Source organism: Schistocerca gregaria, chromosome 4 (assembly GCF_023897955.1).
Source record: "Schistocerca gregaria isolate iqSchGreg1 chromosome 4, iqSchGreg1.2, whole genome shotgun sequence".
Taxonomy (NCBI): Eukaryota; Metazoa; Arthropoda; class Insecta; order Orthoptera; family Acrididae; genus Schistocerca; species Schistocerca gregaria.
The window spans coordinates 652,419,819-652,433,365 of NC_064923.1; the positions used below are offsets into that span (position 1 = coordinate 652,419,819).

At 42.3% G+C, this 13,547-nt stretch overlaps 1 protein-coding gene and 1 non-coding gene across 2 annotated transcripts in view; one reads left to right on the forward strand and one right to left on the reverse strand.

Annotated features, from left to right (window-relative positions):
- LOC126267391 (papilin) overlaps positions 1–13,547 on the reverse strand; it is a 1,111,154-nt gene that overhangs the window by 686,530 nt on the left and 411,077 nt on the right. The window lies entirely within an intron of this gene.
- On the forward strand, positions 882–963 carry Trnas-uga (transfer RNA serine (anticodon UGA)). The gene has a single exon. It is a non-coding gene; the product is annotated as a tRNA-Ser (tRNA).

Below are 13,547 nucleotides of genomic sequence, written 5' to 3' on the forward strand. Positions count from 1 at the left end.
ATGTCCTGAATCCTCCTCAAGCTTTTTTTTTTAATCTTCTTCGTCTATGATGTTTCACATACTGTAAACCAGTGACGAATGTAAAATGGATTTCTAACTGAATCAGTTGATTGGGAGTTCTAAGAACCTTGTTGTCTACAACATACTCATCTCTAAAAACCGGCCGGAGTGGCCGTGCGGTTCTAGGCACCGCAGTCTGGAACCGAGCGAGCGCTACAGTCGCAGGTTCTAATCCTGCCTCGGGCATGGATGTGTGTGATGTCCTTAGGTTAGTTAGGTTTAATTAGTTTTAAGTTCTAGGCGACTGATGACATCAGAAGTTAAGTCGCATAGTGCTCAGAGCCATTTGAACCATTTGAACCATCTCTAAAAGTCGTTTCTCTTGGCGGGACATCTAGAACCGTTTCTCATCATCAATGATAAAATCCGCTACAATTGTAGAAATTATTTATTTCTAAAAAGGAAAGTACAACACCGTTTCTGTATATTATGTCCCATCTTCAGGTGCATATTAAGACGTAAGTCCACCAAGGATGCATAACTAAGCTTTAAATATGCAAAAATAGTGTACCACAAATGCAAAATTTTAAGCTAATTTAACCTATTTGAACCTCAGTTATGCATCCTTTGGGGATCCACGTTCTAATATGCACCTGAAGATGGGACACACGTACTGAAACTGGTTTATGCTTTCCTTTTTATAAGTAAATAACTTTACAGCTGTAGTAGATATTATCATTCATGACATTTCAAATTACCAATTGCCCTGACCTTTTAGCCTACAAACAAGTGATCTCCCGTCACTAACTATCGACATATCGGTAACAGCAGAACGCAGGGTGTCCCCTTGTAAGCGATTGCGTAGTCCTTCCGCTGTGTCGGCTGCGGTGTCCGAGCGGTTAAGGAGTTGGACTTGAAATCCAATGGGTTCTACCCGCACAGGTTCGAATCCTGTCCGCAGCGAACATTTTAATTTGTGTCTACATAAAGCGAGCATTGCGACATTATCAGATAGAAGATATATGTGACTTACACTGAAAGCAAGGAAATGGAAATACGAGTATCTTTACATCGTACACGTGTAGCCAGCGACTAAGGCACTCTGCCGTATGGGGGAGACCAAAAGATTGCGATTAAAGAGGGTGCAAATTGCTGTGTTATTCATCGAAATAACGTAAATTTTTGATAAAAATGTTACTTATGTTACCTACAGAAGGGGGAATACCCTGTTACTTTCCATGGATAAATATTTTAGCTAAACTAACACTTTTTGTTTGAATATGGGTTGTATGTTTCAGTGGCTATACTCACCGACTTCAAACTTTTATTCCGAAGCACAGCGCAAGGAAAAACTTGGGGATCGAGACACTACGGCGAAAATACCGGGAACCAATAAAATATAGCAAAATATGTTCACAGCACTTCCGAGAAGCTGACCTCAACACATACGTATCAGAGACGATGCAGCGCATTGCATTTTCTTATCGTTCCCGTCATACATGCATGTCAGTAGTGCCAGATGTTTCATAAATAATTATAATGTTTAAGTGCATGATACCTATTTACAGGACTCAATTTGATGACAGTATATTTCCCTGTGCTATTGCCATCCAGATCCACAGTAGCACTCTGTGCCCTACGCATAGCTTGACAATTATTGAGCTATATGAGAAAACGTAAATTAGTTACAAACTACGGCCTGCACACACTGCATCCAACATATAAACGTCACTACAGATATTCATATTTAGGATATGACATGTTCGGTAACCCTGCCATCACTGGCAATGATGTGGTGAAGAAGAATATCGAAATTTTGCATGACCCGCTGAAGTGTCGGAACATCGATGCTGTCGACGACCTCCTGAATGGCTGTTTTCAGCTTAGCAATGCTTCTTACGATATTGCTGTACACCTGGTCTTTAACATAGACCCTCAAAAAGGAGTCGCATGTGTTCAGATCCGGAGAATATGGCAGCCAACCGAGGCCCATGCCGGCGACCTCTGGGTACCCCAGAGCCAGTGTGCAGTCCCCAAAGTGCTCCTCCAGGACACTAGTTACTCCCCTGCTTCGATGGGGTCGAGCTCCGTCTTGCAGGTACCACATCTTGTCGAAATATAGGCCACTTGGGATGAAATCATCTTCCAAAACCTTCACGTACCGTTCGGTAGTCACCGTGCCCTCAAGGAATATCGCACCGATTATTCTGTGACTGGACATTGCACACCATACAGTCACCTGTTGAAGTGAAGAGACTTCTCGATCGCAAAATGCAGAACCTCAGGCCCCCAAACGCGCCAATTTTGCTTATTGACGAACCCATCCGAATGAAAGTGGGCATCGTCGCTCAACCAAACCATATTCACATACTAATTCCCATCATGCTCTGGGCCAACCGTGCAGTTTGTTCGTTCTAACGCAAACCGTTCAGAAGTCTTGACGATTTTATTTCACATACTTCACTAATTGTCAGCCTGTATCTTTCACTTCAATGTTTACGTTTGAGACAATCGAGTCAGTGAATATCGTGATCAGGAAGGAATCATTCATTTGGATGTTCAACATAAGTGTTCTTTATCCGATGCATATACGACTTTTGTGTTCTGTGCCAGTCCCTGCGTTGTGAAGTTTTGTGCTTCTTGGGAAAACTGTGATCATCGCCATTTTTTGCAATATATATGTTTACAAAAAATTTGATAAGATGCATATTGGAAAAGTGATTTATAAAGGCTGTTGCGAATAGATTGTATGTACTCTGTTCTATAATGTATATGTGAAGCTGTCATTGTTTATGCGATGCACATTGTAATGAGATGACTAGGCCCCCAACAACATAATTGGTTTGATTTAGTTTTATTTCATTTAAGACTGCATTTCACTCGTATTTGCCAATGCCTTCAGAAAACGCCTGGCAGTGCTAAATTCTACTAGCATCCGGTAATCTGGCTGTAAAAAATAATAGCTGGTTCTAGATTTGTTGCTCGAAAGGGCTACACGAAGTAGTTATGTGTATTGTATTGTATTAACAAACAGTAGTTTAGAATAAATTTACAAATGGCTCTGAGCACTATGGGACTTAACATTTATGGTCATCAGTCACCTAGAACTTAGAACTACTTAAACCTAACTAACCTAAGGACAGCACACAACTCCCAGTCAAATTTACAACTGCTGCTTTAGCTACCATACCATCCGAGGGAGCTTAGTGAACAAATATTGTCCTATGCGTCCCTGGCAGCTGCAAATAATCAACATACATACTGTAGTTGGAAGAGATTTAAATGCCTTACTCTATTGAGAAATGCGTCTTCAGGGCACTGATCTCTACGTGAATCACTCAACTGCTCCTTAAAAGATGGTGAACTGTTCTTGTTACACAAATGTCTACTGATAGTCTTATAAATAAGACAACACCACTCTATTCGAAAATCATTGCAGTATCAAGACACAGAACGTGAGCTTAGCCTGTTAAATATGTGCTACCTTTTTGAGTAAATGTTGTTACGTTGCAGGATCCAAATCAACAATATTTTGCAGAAACTTTCAGAGGAAATCACCTTACGTGCGATAAGTGATGAAGAGATGGATGAGCAGACACCAAGTACCCAAGAAAATATTATGTTTTAGACTATAACAACAAGCGCAATGAGTCCCAATCTTTTTCTCCTGTGGATCTCTTTTGTAGAATAAATTTGTAAAGCAGGAGCTTATACCTTACCTGCTAGCCGTGTTTAAGAGTTGTATGCAAAGGAGGGGAGTTAAATGGGATTAGGTTTTTATTTGTTTGCTGGTAGTGGCAATAGAATGGCAGTGGTGCTTTAGTGGCTAGAGTGCTTAACTCCAGCCTTGGAGGTCCTGGGTTCAGTTTTGGGTATGAGCGAGAAATTTCCTCATCGCAGTCAAACTGAGTATCGTGGATCTTACCAGGGGTAAAAGGCGGCTCACTAACCTCCCCCTCCTAGTCCACACTATACCTGCAGTCAAACTAGAAGCCTCTTCACAGATTGAGAACCACAGCCTTTACCTTTTACTGGCTACAGGGTTCATTGGGGCCAGGGAGAGTAAATGGATGCAGATTAGATTAGATTAATACCTGTTAGATGGATCATGAATACGAAACTTCGTAATCATGTGGAACGTGTCAGGTTAATGAAAGATGTCTGTACACGATATTAAATTACACAAAATATTGCATGACACTGATGTTTAAGTTAGTTTTTTTCCTCCCTTAATTTATATCTAAAAATTCAGCCAGTGAGTAGAAGGAGTTGTCATATAGAAATTCTTTTAATTTATTTTTAAATGTTGGTTGACTATCTGTCAGGCTTTTGATGCTGTTTAGTAGGTGACCAAAGACTTTTGTGGCAGCATAATTTACCCCTTTCTGTGACAAAGTCAGATTTAACCCTGCATAGTGAAATCATCCTTTCTCCTGGTGTTATAGCTATGCACACTGCTATTACTTTTGAACTGAGTTGGATTATTAACAACAAATTTCATAAGTGAATATATATACTGTGAGGTTACTGTGAGGATCCCTAGATCCTTAAATAGACGTCTGCAGGATGACCGTGGGTGGGCTCCAGCAATTATTCTGATTACACGTTTTTGAGCAATGAATACTTTTCTACTCAACGATGAATTACCACAGAATATGATGTCATACGAAAGGAGTGAATGAAAGTAGGCATAGTAAGCTAATTTACTGAGATTCTTATCACCAAAATTTTGCAATAAACCTAATAGCATACGCAGCTGAACTCAGACGTTTCAGCAGACCATCAATGTGTTGCTTCCAGTTTAATCTCTCATCAATGGACACACCTAAACATTTTGAAAATTCTACCTTAGCTACAGACTTCTGTTCAAAGTCTATATTTACGAATCTATGAATCACAGAGTAGAGATTGACAGCCACTGCTCCAAAATGTAAAGATAATTTATGGACTCCGAATATTTGTGGCTTATGTTGATTCTTCTGTAATTTCATGAAACTGTTTTTAGTGTCGCCAAAAGATGTTCCCCTCCATCCAGACACACTGCATTATGACTATTTTTCCTATCAAAAGATAGTTGAACACTATGTGCGAAATAAACATGCAATACTGGGAGAAAACCAAGCTTCTTCGGCAAGCAACCCATCACCTCAAGAAGCGAAATGCTGCTCTGAATAATGTTTTAAAGGCCTTGCAGAAAAAAGGTATGTAGATGAAGAGTGTATTTCAGTGTTTAAGAGTATATGGCAGTCCCATGTCACTAAGCGACGCTGTTTCATATTATGCCATTATTTCTCATTTATTTAGTTGAGGTTACTGGACATGTGGTCTTGGGAGGAAAGCTTTGCATTTTTCATGCTGGAACGTGCATTCCTGGTGTGGTCTCGGGGTCCTATTGTCAGGAGAAGGCAGTCAGTGAATCTCATTTGGAGAGGCGAGCCTCCCCAGGGAAACAGTTTTCGCAGAATGGGGTTGTAGCCGCTTCAGGCTCCTGTGGGCAGGGACAACCCACACCTTAGCTCAGGACAAAGTGGGGAACTGCCGTCCTCAGAGAACAATTGAGTATGCCTTTCTTGCACTATCATGAAAGGCTGAGACGCCTTGGCGCCGTGGAACAAAGTTTCGGTTGCTGTTTGTGTTCCTTCAGACGCTTTGCTGTTTTTGCGAAAATGTAAGTTTCGCAATCTGTGATAGTGCATCCATTCTCTGAGCAGCTCACTACTTACTTGTTCTGACAGGTAGCTTTAGTTACTTGATTATAAACTCGGTTTATGTCTCATTTACTTTGAATGTGCGAGTTGCCCAGACACGGGTATCTTGTCGTATTTTCTTCATGCAGTATTCCATATAATTAGTATTTCTCATCTACATCTACATTTATACTCCGCAAGCGACCCAAGGGTGTGTGGCGGAGGGCACTTTACGTGCCACTGTCATTACCTCCCTTTCCTGTTCCAGTCGCGTATGGTTCGCGGGAAGAACGACTGACGGAAAGCCTCCGTGCGCGCTCGAATCTCTGTAATGTCACATTCGTGATCTCCTTGGGAGGTATAAGTAGGCGGAAGCAGTATATTTGATACCTCATCCAGAAACATCTCCGTAACGCTATCACACTTACCAAATAATTCTGTGACGAAACGCGCCGCTCTTCTTTGGATCTTCTCTATCTCCTCTGTCAACCCGACCTGGTACGGATCCCACACTGACGAGCAATACTCAAGTATAGGTCGAACGAGTGTTTTGTAAGCCACCTCCTTTGTTGACGGACTACGTTTTCTAAGCACTCTCCCAATGAATCTCAACCTGGCATCCGCCTTATCAACAATTAATTTTATATGAACATTCCACTTCAAATCGTTCCGTACGCATACTCCCAGATATTTAACAGAAGTAACTGCTACCAGTGTTTGTTCCGCTATCATATAATCATACAATAAAGGATCCTTCTTCCTATGTATTCTCAATACATTACATTTGTCTATGTTAAGGATCAGTTGCCACTCCCTGCACCAAGTGCCTATCCGCTGCAAATCTTCATGCATTTCGCTGCAATTTTCCAATGCTGCGACCTCTCTGTATTCTACAGCATCATCCACGAACTTCCGACACTATGCCTCCACAGTGTTCATTTTAGTGTAAATTCTATCGAAATTTTGGACTTTGATTTCTGCAAATTGCTTGTGTAGTATGTCTCACAATTAGAGGAAAAATAAATATCTGTTACAATCAGACGTGATTAAAATTTTGAGATCCGTTGAATTGTCCTACAATCTTTCTCGCCTTGAAAGCTTCCGTAATCAGTTCCTTTCATACTTTTACCAGGATTAGAGTCAGCGACTTCGGGGCAGCGCATGCCCACTTCATTTTGTCCACTATTTCAGGCCGTTTATGTTCCCTACACTGTTGTTAATGACTGCACTATTTTCGTCGTATCGGAAGCGACGCCGGTGCGTGTAAACGGTGGCCGTGAAATGTTTTCTAGAGCCGGAAATAGCAGATATTGGAGCGTCGGCAGGTGGGGGCTGTTGGCCTATACGGGGAGCCGGCGGCTATACTTAGGCGCAATTAGGAGCGCGCCTTTGGGCCTTTGGGCCCTTCCGCCCTTCAGCCCTTCCGCCCCGCGCCTCCTCCTATAAATATCGAAAAGCGCACAAAGTGCTCCGCACCGGTCGCGGCAGCCAGAGTTTACTCCACCGACGTCTGACGCAGCGCAGACCAGCCGGCCCAAAGGGCAGACACCCAAACACCACCAGAAGCCCCTACTCTGCTCTGCTCCCCTCCCCTCGGACATTAAGTGCCAGGGGCATCAAGTTCCTGGCAGCCCTCACGATAGAGAGCGACTAGCACGAGCGTCAGCAGAAATTTATCCAAGAGGGAGCAAGATAATCCATTGCAAACGTTAAATGCTGGTACATTGATAGCTGGTGTAGCAGTCAGAATGCATTGTACAGGTGCCGTATGTCAGTTTGAGGGATGAAGTTCCATGCCTGATGTATTTGGTCAGTCAATACAGGGACGGTTAATGCTGGTCGTGGATGACGCTAGCATTGTCATCCGATGATGCCCCCCCCCCCCCCCCCCTGTATGCTCGATTGCAGATAGATCTGGTGATCGGGCAGACCCCGCAGCTCGTGGTCATGCGGTAGCGTTCTCGCTTCGCGCGCCCGGGTTCCCGGGTTCGATTCCCGGCGGTGTCAGGGATTTTCTCTCCCTCGTGATGACTGGGTGTTGTGTGCTGTCCTTAGGTTAGATAGGTTTAAGTAGTTCTAAGTTCTAGGGGACTGATGACCATAGATGTTAAGTCCCATAGTGCTCAGAGCCATTTGAGCCATTTTCGGACAGGCCAAGGCAACATCTCGACATTGTGTAGAGCATGTTGGATTACAACAGCGGTTTGTGGGTGAGCGTTATCCTGTAGGAAAACATCCCCTAGAATGCAGTTCATGAATGGCAGTACAACAGGGCGAATCTCCAGATTGACGTACAAATTTGCAGTCGGGGTGCGTGGAATAACCGCAAGAATGCTGCTGCTGTCGTGTAAAATCGCACCGCAGACCACAACTCCAAGCTTGGCACTACTGAAATCACAAATGGCTGTCGTTTCGGGTCAGTGGAACGCACACTACATGACATCTGTCCTTGACGTATGTGACTTGTAACAGTTCGTTGTGTCACTGTGGTGCCAACTGCTGTTCAAATTGCTGCTGCAGATGCAGTACGATGCGGTAGAGTCATACGCCGAACTCGATGGTCTTTCTTCTCGTTAGTACCACGTGGCCGTCCGGAACCCGATCTTCTCGGGATCGTACATTCGTGCGACCACCACTGCCAGCAATCATGTGTAGTGGGTACATTGCTCCTAAGGCTTTCTGCAGTATCAGAGAAAGAAAATCCCGCTTCTCGTACCCGTTTAACATGATGTGTTGATAACGGCGTCTTTGTCGACTTAAGGGCGTTCTTCAGTAACTTCAACTCACCACGTCCAATCTCAAAGGACTCTCACGATCTTTACAGCGCATGTACAAGGCAGACATGATTTGATCCCATAGTGGCATTACTAGCGCCGCTCTTCTGCCCCTGGAGTGAAATTTGAACAGATATCATCTGTCAGATGTAGAAACAGGCGTACCAACTTTTGCTTGTGTCGCAAACTTCTTTTTGGCAGTGCAGTTTTTTTCAGTGTTTATTACTTTAATACCGAAATGATAACCATAATTCTATATTATTAAAGTGAATATGAACGACACCATTTTGACTCAGCTATCTGAAATTACGTCGGTATTGCTAAATCCAGGGCATGCAACGAGATATTCACAAGAAATATTTTTATTCGTAGCCTATACCAATAAAGTTATGTTGTCACTGAAAATTAAACCTCTGAAATAGAAAAAAAAGAAGATCACAATAGTTGAGAAAATCCTGTCGAACAGCAACAGAAACAACCAGGGGAAATGCTAAATTAATATTCGTAAAATTGGAGAATCGGAAATAAACTACAAAAAACCACTGTACTTTCTACCGTGCTCGAGAATGCTAAATCTACAGTGTAGTACGTTTGCAGTCGTTGCTATAAATTCGAGAGTATTTCGTAACAAAGTACATTCCTCCAGATTCCAGGAGGGGGCAAGAGCCACACATCAGACGACATGAGATCAATGTAATGATTATTTTTGGCAATTAAGAGATCCCCGCGCATTTACATTAGAAGATTCACAATTCGTAACTCCTGTGGCTGTAATCAGCTTTATTGGCACCGTTGGTTTTGTCTAGAGCTTTAGCTCCAAGGCTTCTCTTGACGTCTGATGTCAGTTTTAAATGAAATAACGAGAAAAACTTCAGGTTGTGTGTATTTCTGTCATTGGCAGCTCAAATAAAAACATACGTATCAATCAGATTGGCACGAATTCCAAGTTAGCACATCCGTGTTTCCACCGTAAGATTATTTAAAACGAAAATGCTATTTTAACTGACACTTCCCTCGGTACATACAAAAAACTTCATATTTGTAATGAAAGAGACAGAAACGTGGATGTTCTACTGTATTCATTTAGTTAACAGACTACATCTGACTGCTGCAGGAAACATTTTCATTTATAAAATTTTTCCTAATAATGAAGATCCATTGTATTGAAGAAGAAAAATACACTCGTTTCCTACGTTGTTTGGTAGTTTGAAAGAAAACAAAACAATGATTAGGATGAAAACTGTTCGTTATTTCGAAACATTGTTTTATGTGTATGTAAGTTTATATTTACTTCAACAAATAAGTGTCGGTATACCTGCAGTATTTGGATGACTGTTCTCCTTTTACTTTCCAAGATGCTGCTCCAGGCGGGTGTAAAATGAATGTGCGCAACGGAAGAGACAACACGAAAATGAAGATTCGGCCCTGTCTGGGTGGTTCAAATGGCTCTGAGTACTATGGGACTCAACTGCTATGGTCATCAGTCCCCTAGAACTTAGAACTACTTAAACCTAACTAACCTAAGGACATCACACACACCCATGCCCGAGGCAGGATTCGAACCTGCGACCGCAGCAGTCGCGCTGTTCCGGACTGCGCTCCTAGAACCGCTAGACCACCGCGGCTGGCGGCCCTGTCTGACTACCCCCTGAAGCAGATCTTAGGATCTCTTAATTGTGATATTATTTCCTCCTTCTTGCTATTTAACATATAAATTACAACCTAAACATAAATGAATGATTAAGGGAACTAGTAACTACTAAATGATAAATGTTGTTTCTGCTTATACATTTATTGTAGATTAAAAACCCCTTTATATTACAAATGTTTATATTTTCTAACTGATCAATTGCCCAAATCCGCCCCTTTTTATGGCTGCACGATCTAATATAAATAACGCGAGATGACTGACATCATCGACGAACCAGACACTAGAAGACACTACTTTCAAAGATGATCTACAGTGGTGTGCAACCTCAGTGGAAATAAAACTTACGTGATCACGGCTATTTAGCCTTGTAGCCCTAATAAGCCGAAGCAGTTAGTAGTATCACCGTATGTACTGCGTCCGGTGCGTCGGAGTGATGGTTCCCGCACACGTCTGCGACGATGGAAGGACACCGGCCACAAAATAAACACTAGGGCGGCAGAAGGCGGTCCTCTATAAGGTATAATACTTTCTTCTTCTCTGTGTTCTACAGACAAGAAACGCGAACTCCCAGCCACAAGGTCGGAATTCAGATAACGTTTCTACGTGAGTGTGAACAGAAGTAGTGCTCTCAAGCTGAGCTGTTTACTGTCATTACGTTTGCATTTGTCTTTTTTTTATCTAATTTGCATACGGAAAGGTGTAGACTTACTCCCATAAGTATTTTCTGCAGAAAACTGAAGAACATTTGAGGACAGAGTACTGGGGAGTGAGTGAATCATTGCGTTTTAATTTTTTGATATTTCTCTCGTGTAAAATCTGTGTTCATGGATTTATTCCCATTTTCCTCTGTGGTCTTCAAATCGCTTAAATCAGCTGTCGAGATCGTTTCTACGAAACGGACGCTGCCATTGTCCCCCGCTGATCCCAGTTTATTGCAATGCCACGCTCTCCACAGGTGATAAACTACTACCGCTACATCTGAATTTGGTTAATTACTATTTAACAGTCTTTCGAATCTAGAAATGGATTCGTATATGAAGTAATGTATCTTATTGTAATTGATTCACAAATTTGTGCGTGTTGCGACGGGAGACAAGAGATATGAAACAGTAAATGGTGACGTCAGGTACAGTGGAGGTATTGACCAAAATTTTTGCCGGTTGTAATTAAAATTAATTCGGAAAACATTAATTTTCGACAATATGACGTTTTCCATTGTAAGAGAGCGTTTTGTGCTAAAATTAAACGGTCCTTCGCGCTTGCATACACCAAGGGCGGCAGAGAAACGGTTCTGGCTGTTAGGAATAGTCAGTGTCTGCCAACCTAACGTAACTGAGAAACCTGTCCAAGTTGTGCAAATGAAAACAGTTAGTTGTGTATGAAAAGTAGAGCCCTCTTGCAGTTGATCGTTTTCTTACGAAGCTAAACCCACAGCAACAAAAAAATGGCTCTGAGCACTATGGGACTTAACTTCTGCGGTCATCAGCCCCCTAGAACTTAGAACTACTTAAACCTAACTAACCTAAGGACATCACACACATCCATACCCGTAGCAGTCGCGCGGTTCCAGACTGTAGCGCCTAGAACCGCTCGGCCTCTGCGGCCGGCCCCACAGCAACAGCTCTGCCTCACTGGGAAATGGGTTATTCTGGCGTCAAGACGCTTTACCGTGCTTGGTACAGTTAGTCTCCAAAGCACATGGTCCTGCCATTTAGGTGCCATATTGAGACACTTTAATGAGCGCTACGGACACCAGAAGGTCGTAAAAGATTGCCGTTTAGTCGGAGAAACACTTAATGATTCTGCTGTGTTGTTTCACTTGATTGACAGCGCGTCATCACAGTGTCTAATAATAACTACCCCGCGTCAAGGCACTCTTGCCACCTGTTCTGATCAAATTTTTGAGAGTAACTAAAACAAGATTGAGTAAAAATTAGCCAATGGGTTTTCGTCCTAATTTTCACAGCCAGACAAAGAGGGGGAAATGGACAAGTGAGGCATTATATGTATCAGCGTGATTTCTAGTTTTGCAAAATAAATAAATGAAAAGTAATCAGGATAATTAAGAAAAATTTAAATAGTGATTTGAGAGAAAAACTATCTGAATTCTCATAGCCAACAGATGTGTGGGAAATAGACAAATGCGGTTCGATGTTTTCCGACACAGAAAATAAAAAAATTGACAAAACCGGTCAAATGTTTTGTGAAATGACATGTCTTAAAGGAAGAAATAACACAGATAAGAGGAATATTTGGCGCATCTCTGAATGATCTCAAGGCAACACAACAGCACATAGCACGGATTACATAATCAACCAGAGAAACATCCTACAGTAGTATTTGAAATTCTAAGTTAAACATTAAACTTTAAATTCTCAATCGGCACATTTTCTGTAAGTAATTTCATGTATCAGTCAATGATGCATCAAATGTTCCACTAATATGATTTGTTTGTTTCTTACTTTATACTAATCATTCGACAAAAAAAGACTGTTTTTAAAAAAGAAAATATTACACCTTGTTCAACCGTGTGAGCTTCATTATGAACGTATCTGAGGGTCTTTTATCAAAATTTGACAAGTTTGTCTGTAGTGGACTCTTATTTAAGTAGTGCTGTGCTACCCCTTTCCAACCTTAATATGTTCAAATGTGTGTAAAACCTTATGGGACTTAACTGCTAAGGTCATCAGTCCCTAAGCTTACACACTACTTAACCTAAATTATCCTAAGGACAAACACACACGCCCATGCCCGAGGGAGGACTCGAACCTCCGCCGGGGTGAGCCGCACAGTCCATGACGGTAGCGCCTAAGACCGCTGGGCTAATCCCGCGCGGCCCAACCTTAGTAAGCAATGCAACATTTTTATTCTGAAATCAGGTTGGTTTTCTTCAGGATTCCAATATAACAGATATTCTCCACTCTTTATGCTGTAAAACCCTATTTTTCCACATAATTTCCATTCAATGCAACTGCCTAACGCAACCTCACTGGGAAGGTCTGCACGCCATCATAGTACCACTCTGCTGGTCGACAGCAGAGCCAGCGTATTGCTGACTCAGTAATCTCCGATTCCTTCACCTGCTGCATCCTTCATCTGGCTGCCAATCACCTCGAAAGAGAGTGTCCGCACGCCCTGACACGGGAGGCCTCACAGCTGTTTGCGCCGACAGGCACGCGGGACATCGGACAGGTTTGCACTGCCTTGTTGCGATCATGACAGTCGCCTCGTCCAACGACTCATTGTACTTTAGTTCACAGTGAGGTCTCCATAGACATTTTGCAAAAGCCTATGAATTTCTACGACGCTCTGCTTTTCCCCCAGAAGAAACTCAATAACTGGTCTCTGGATGGAACGCACATCCGTTATAGACGCCATTTTGTATGCTACGTATTGCGCCGTTATCTATTTGAGCTTCATGGAATTATAGGGGCT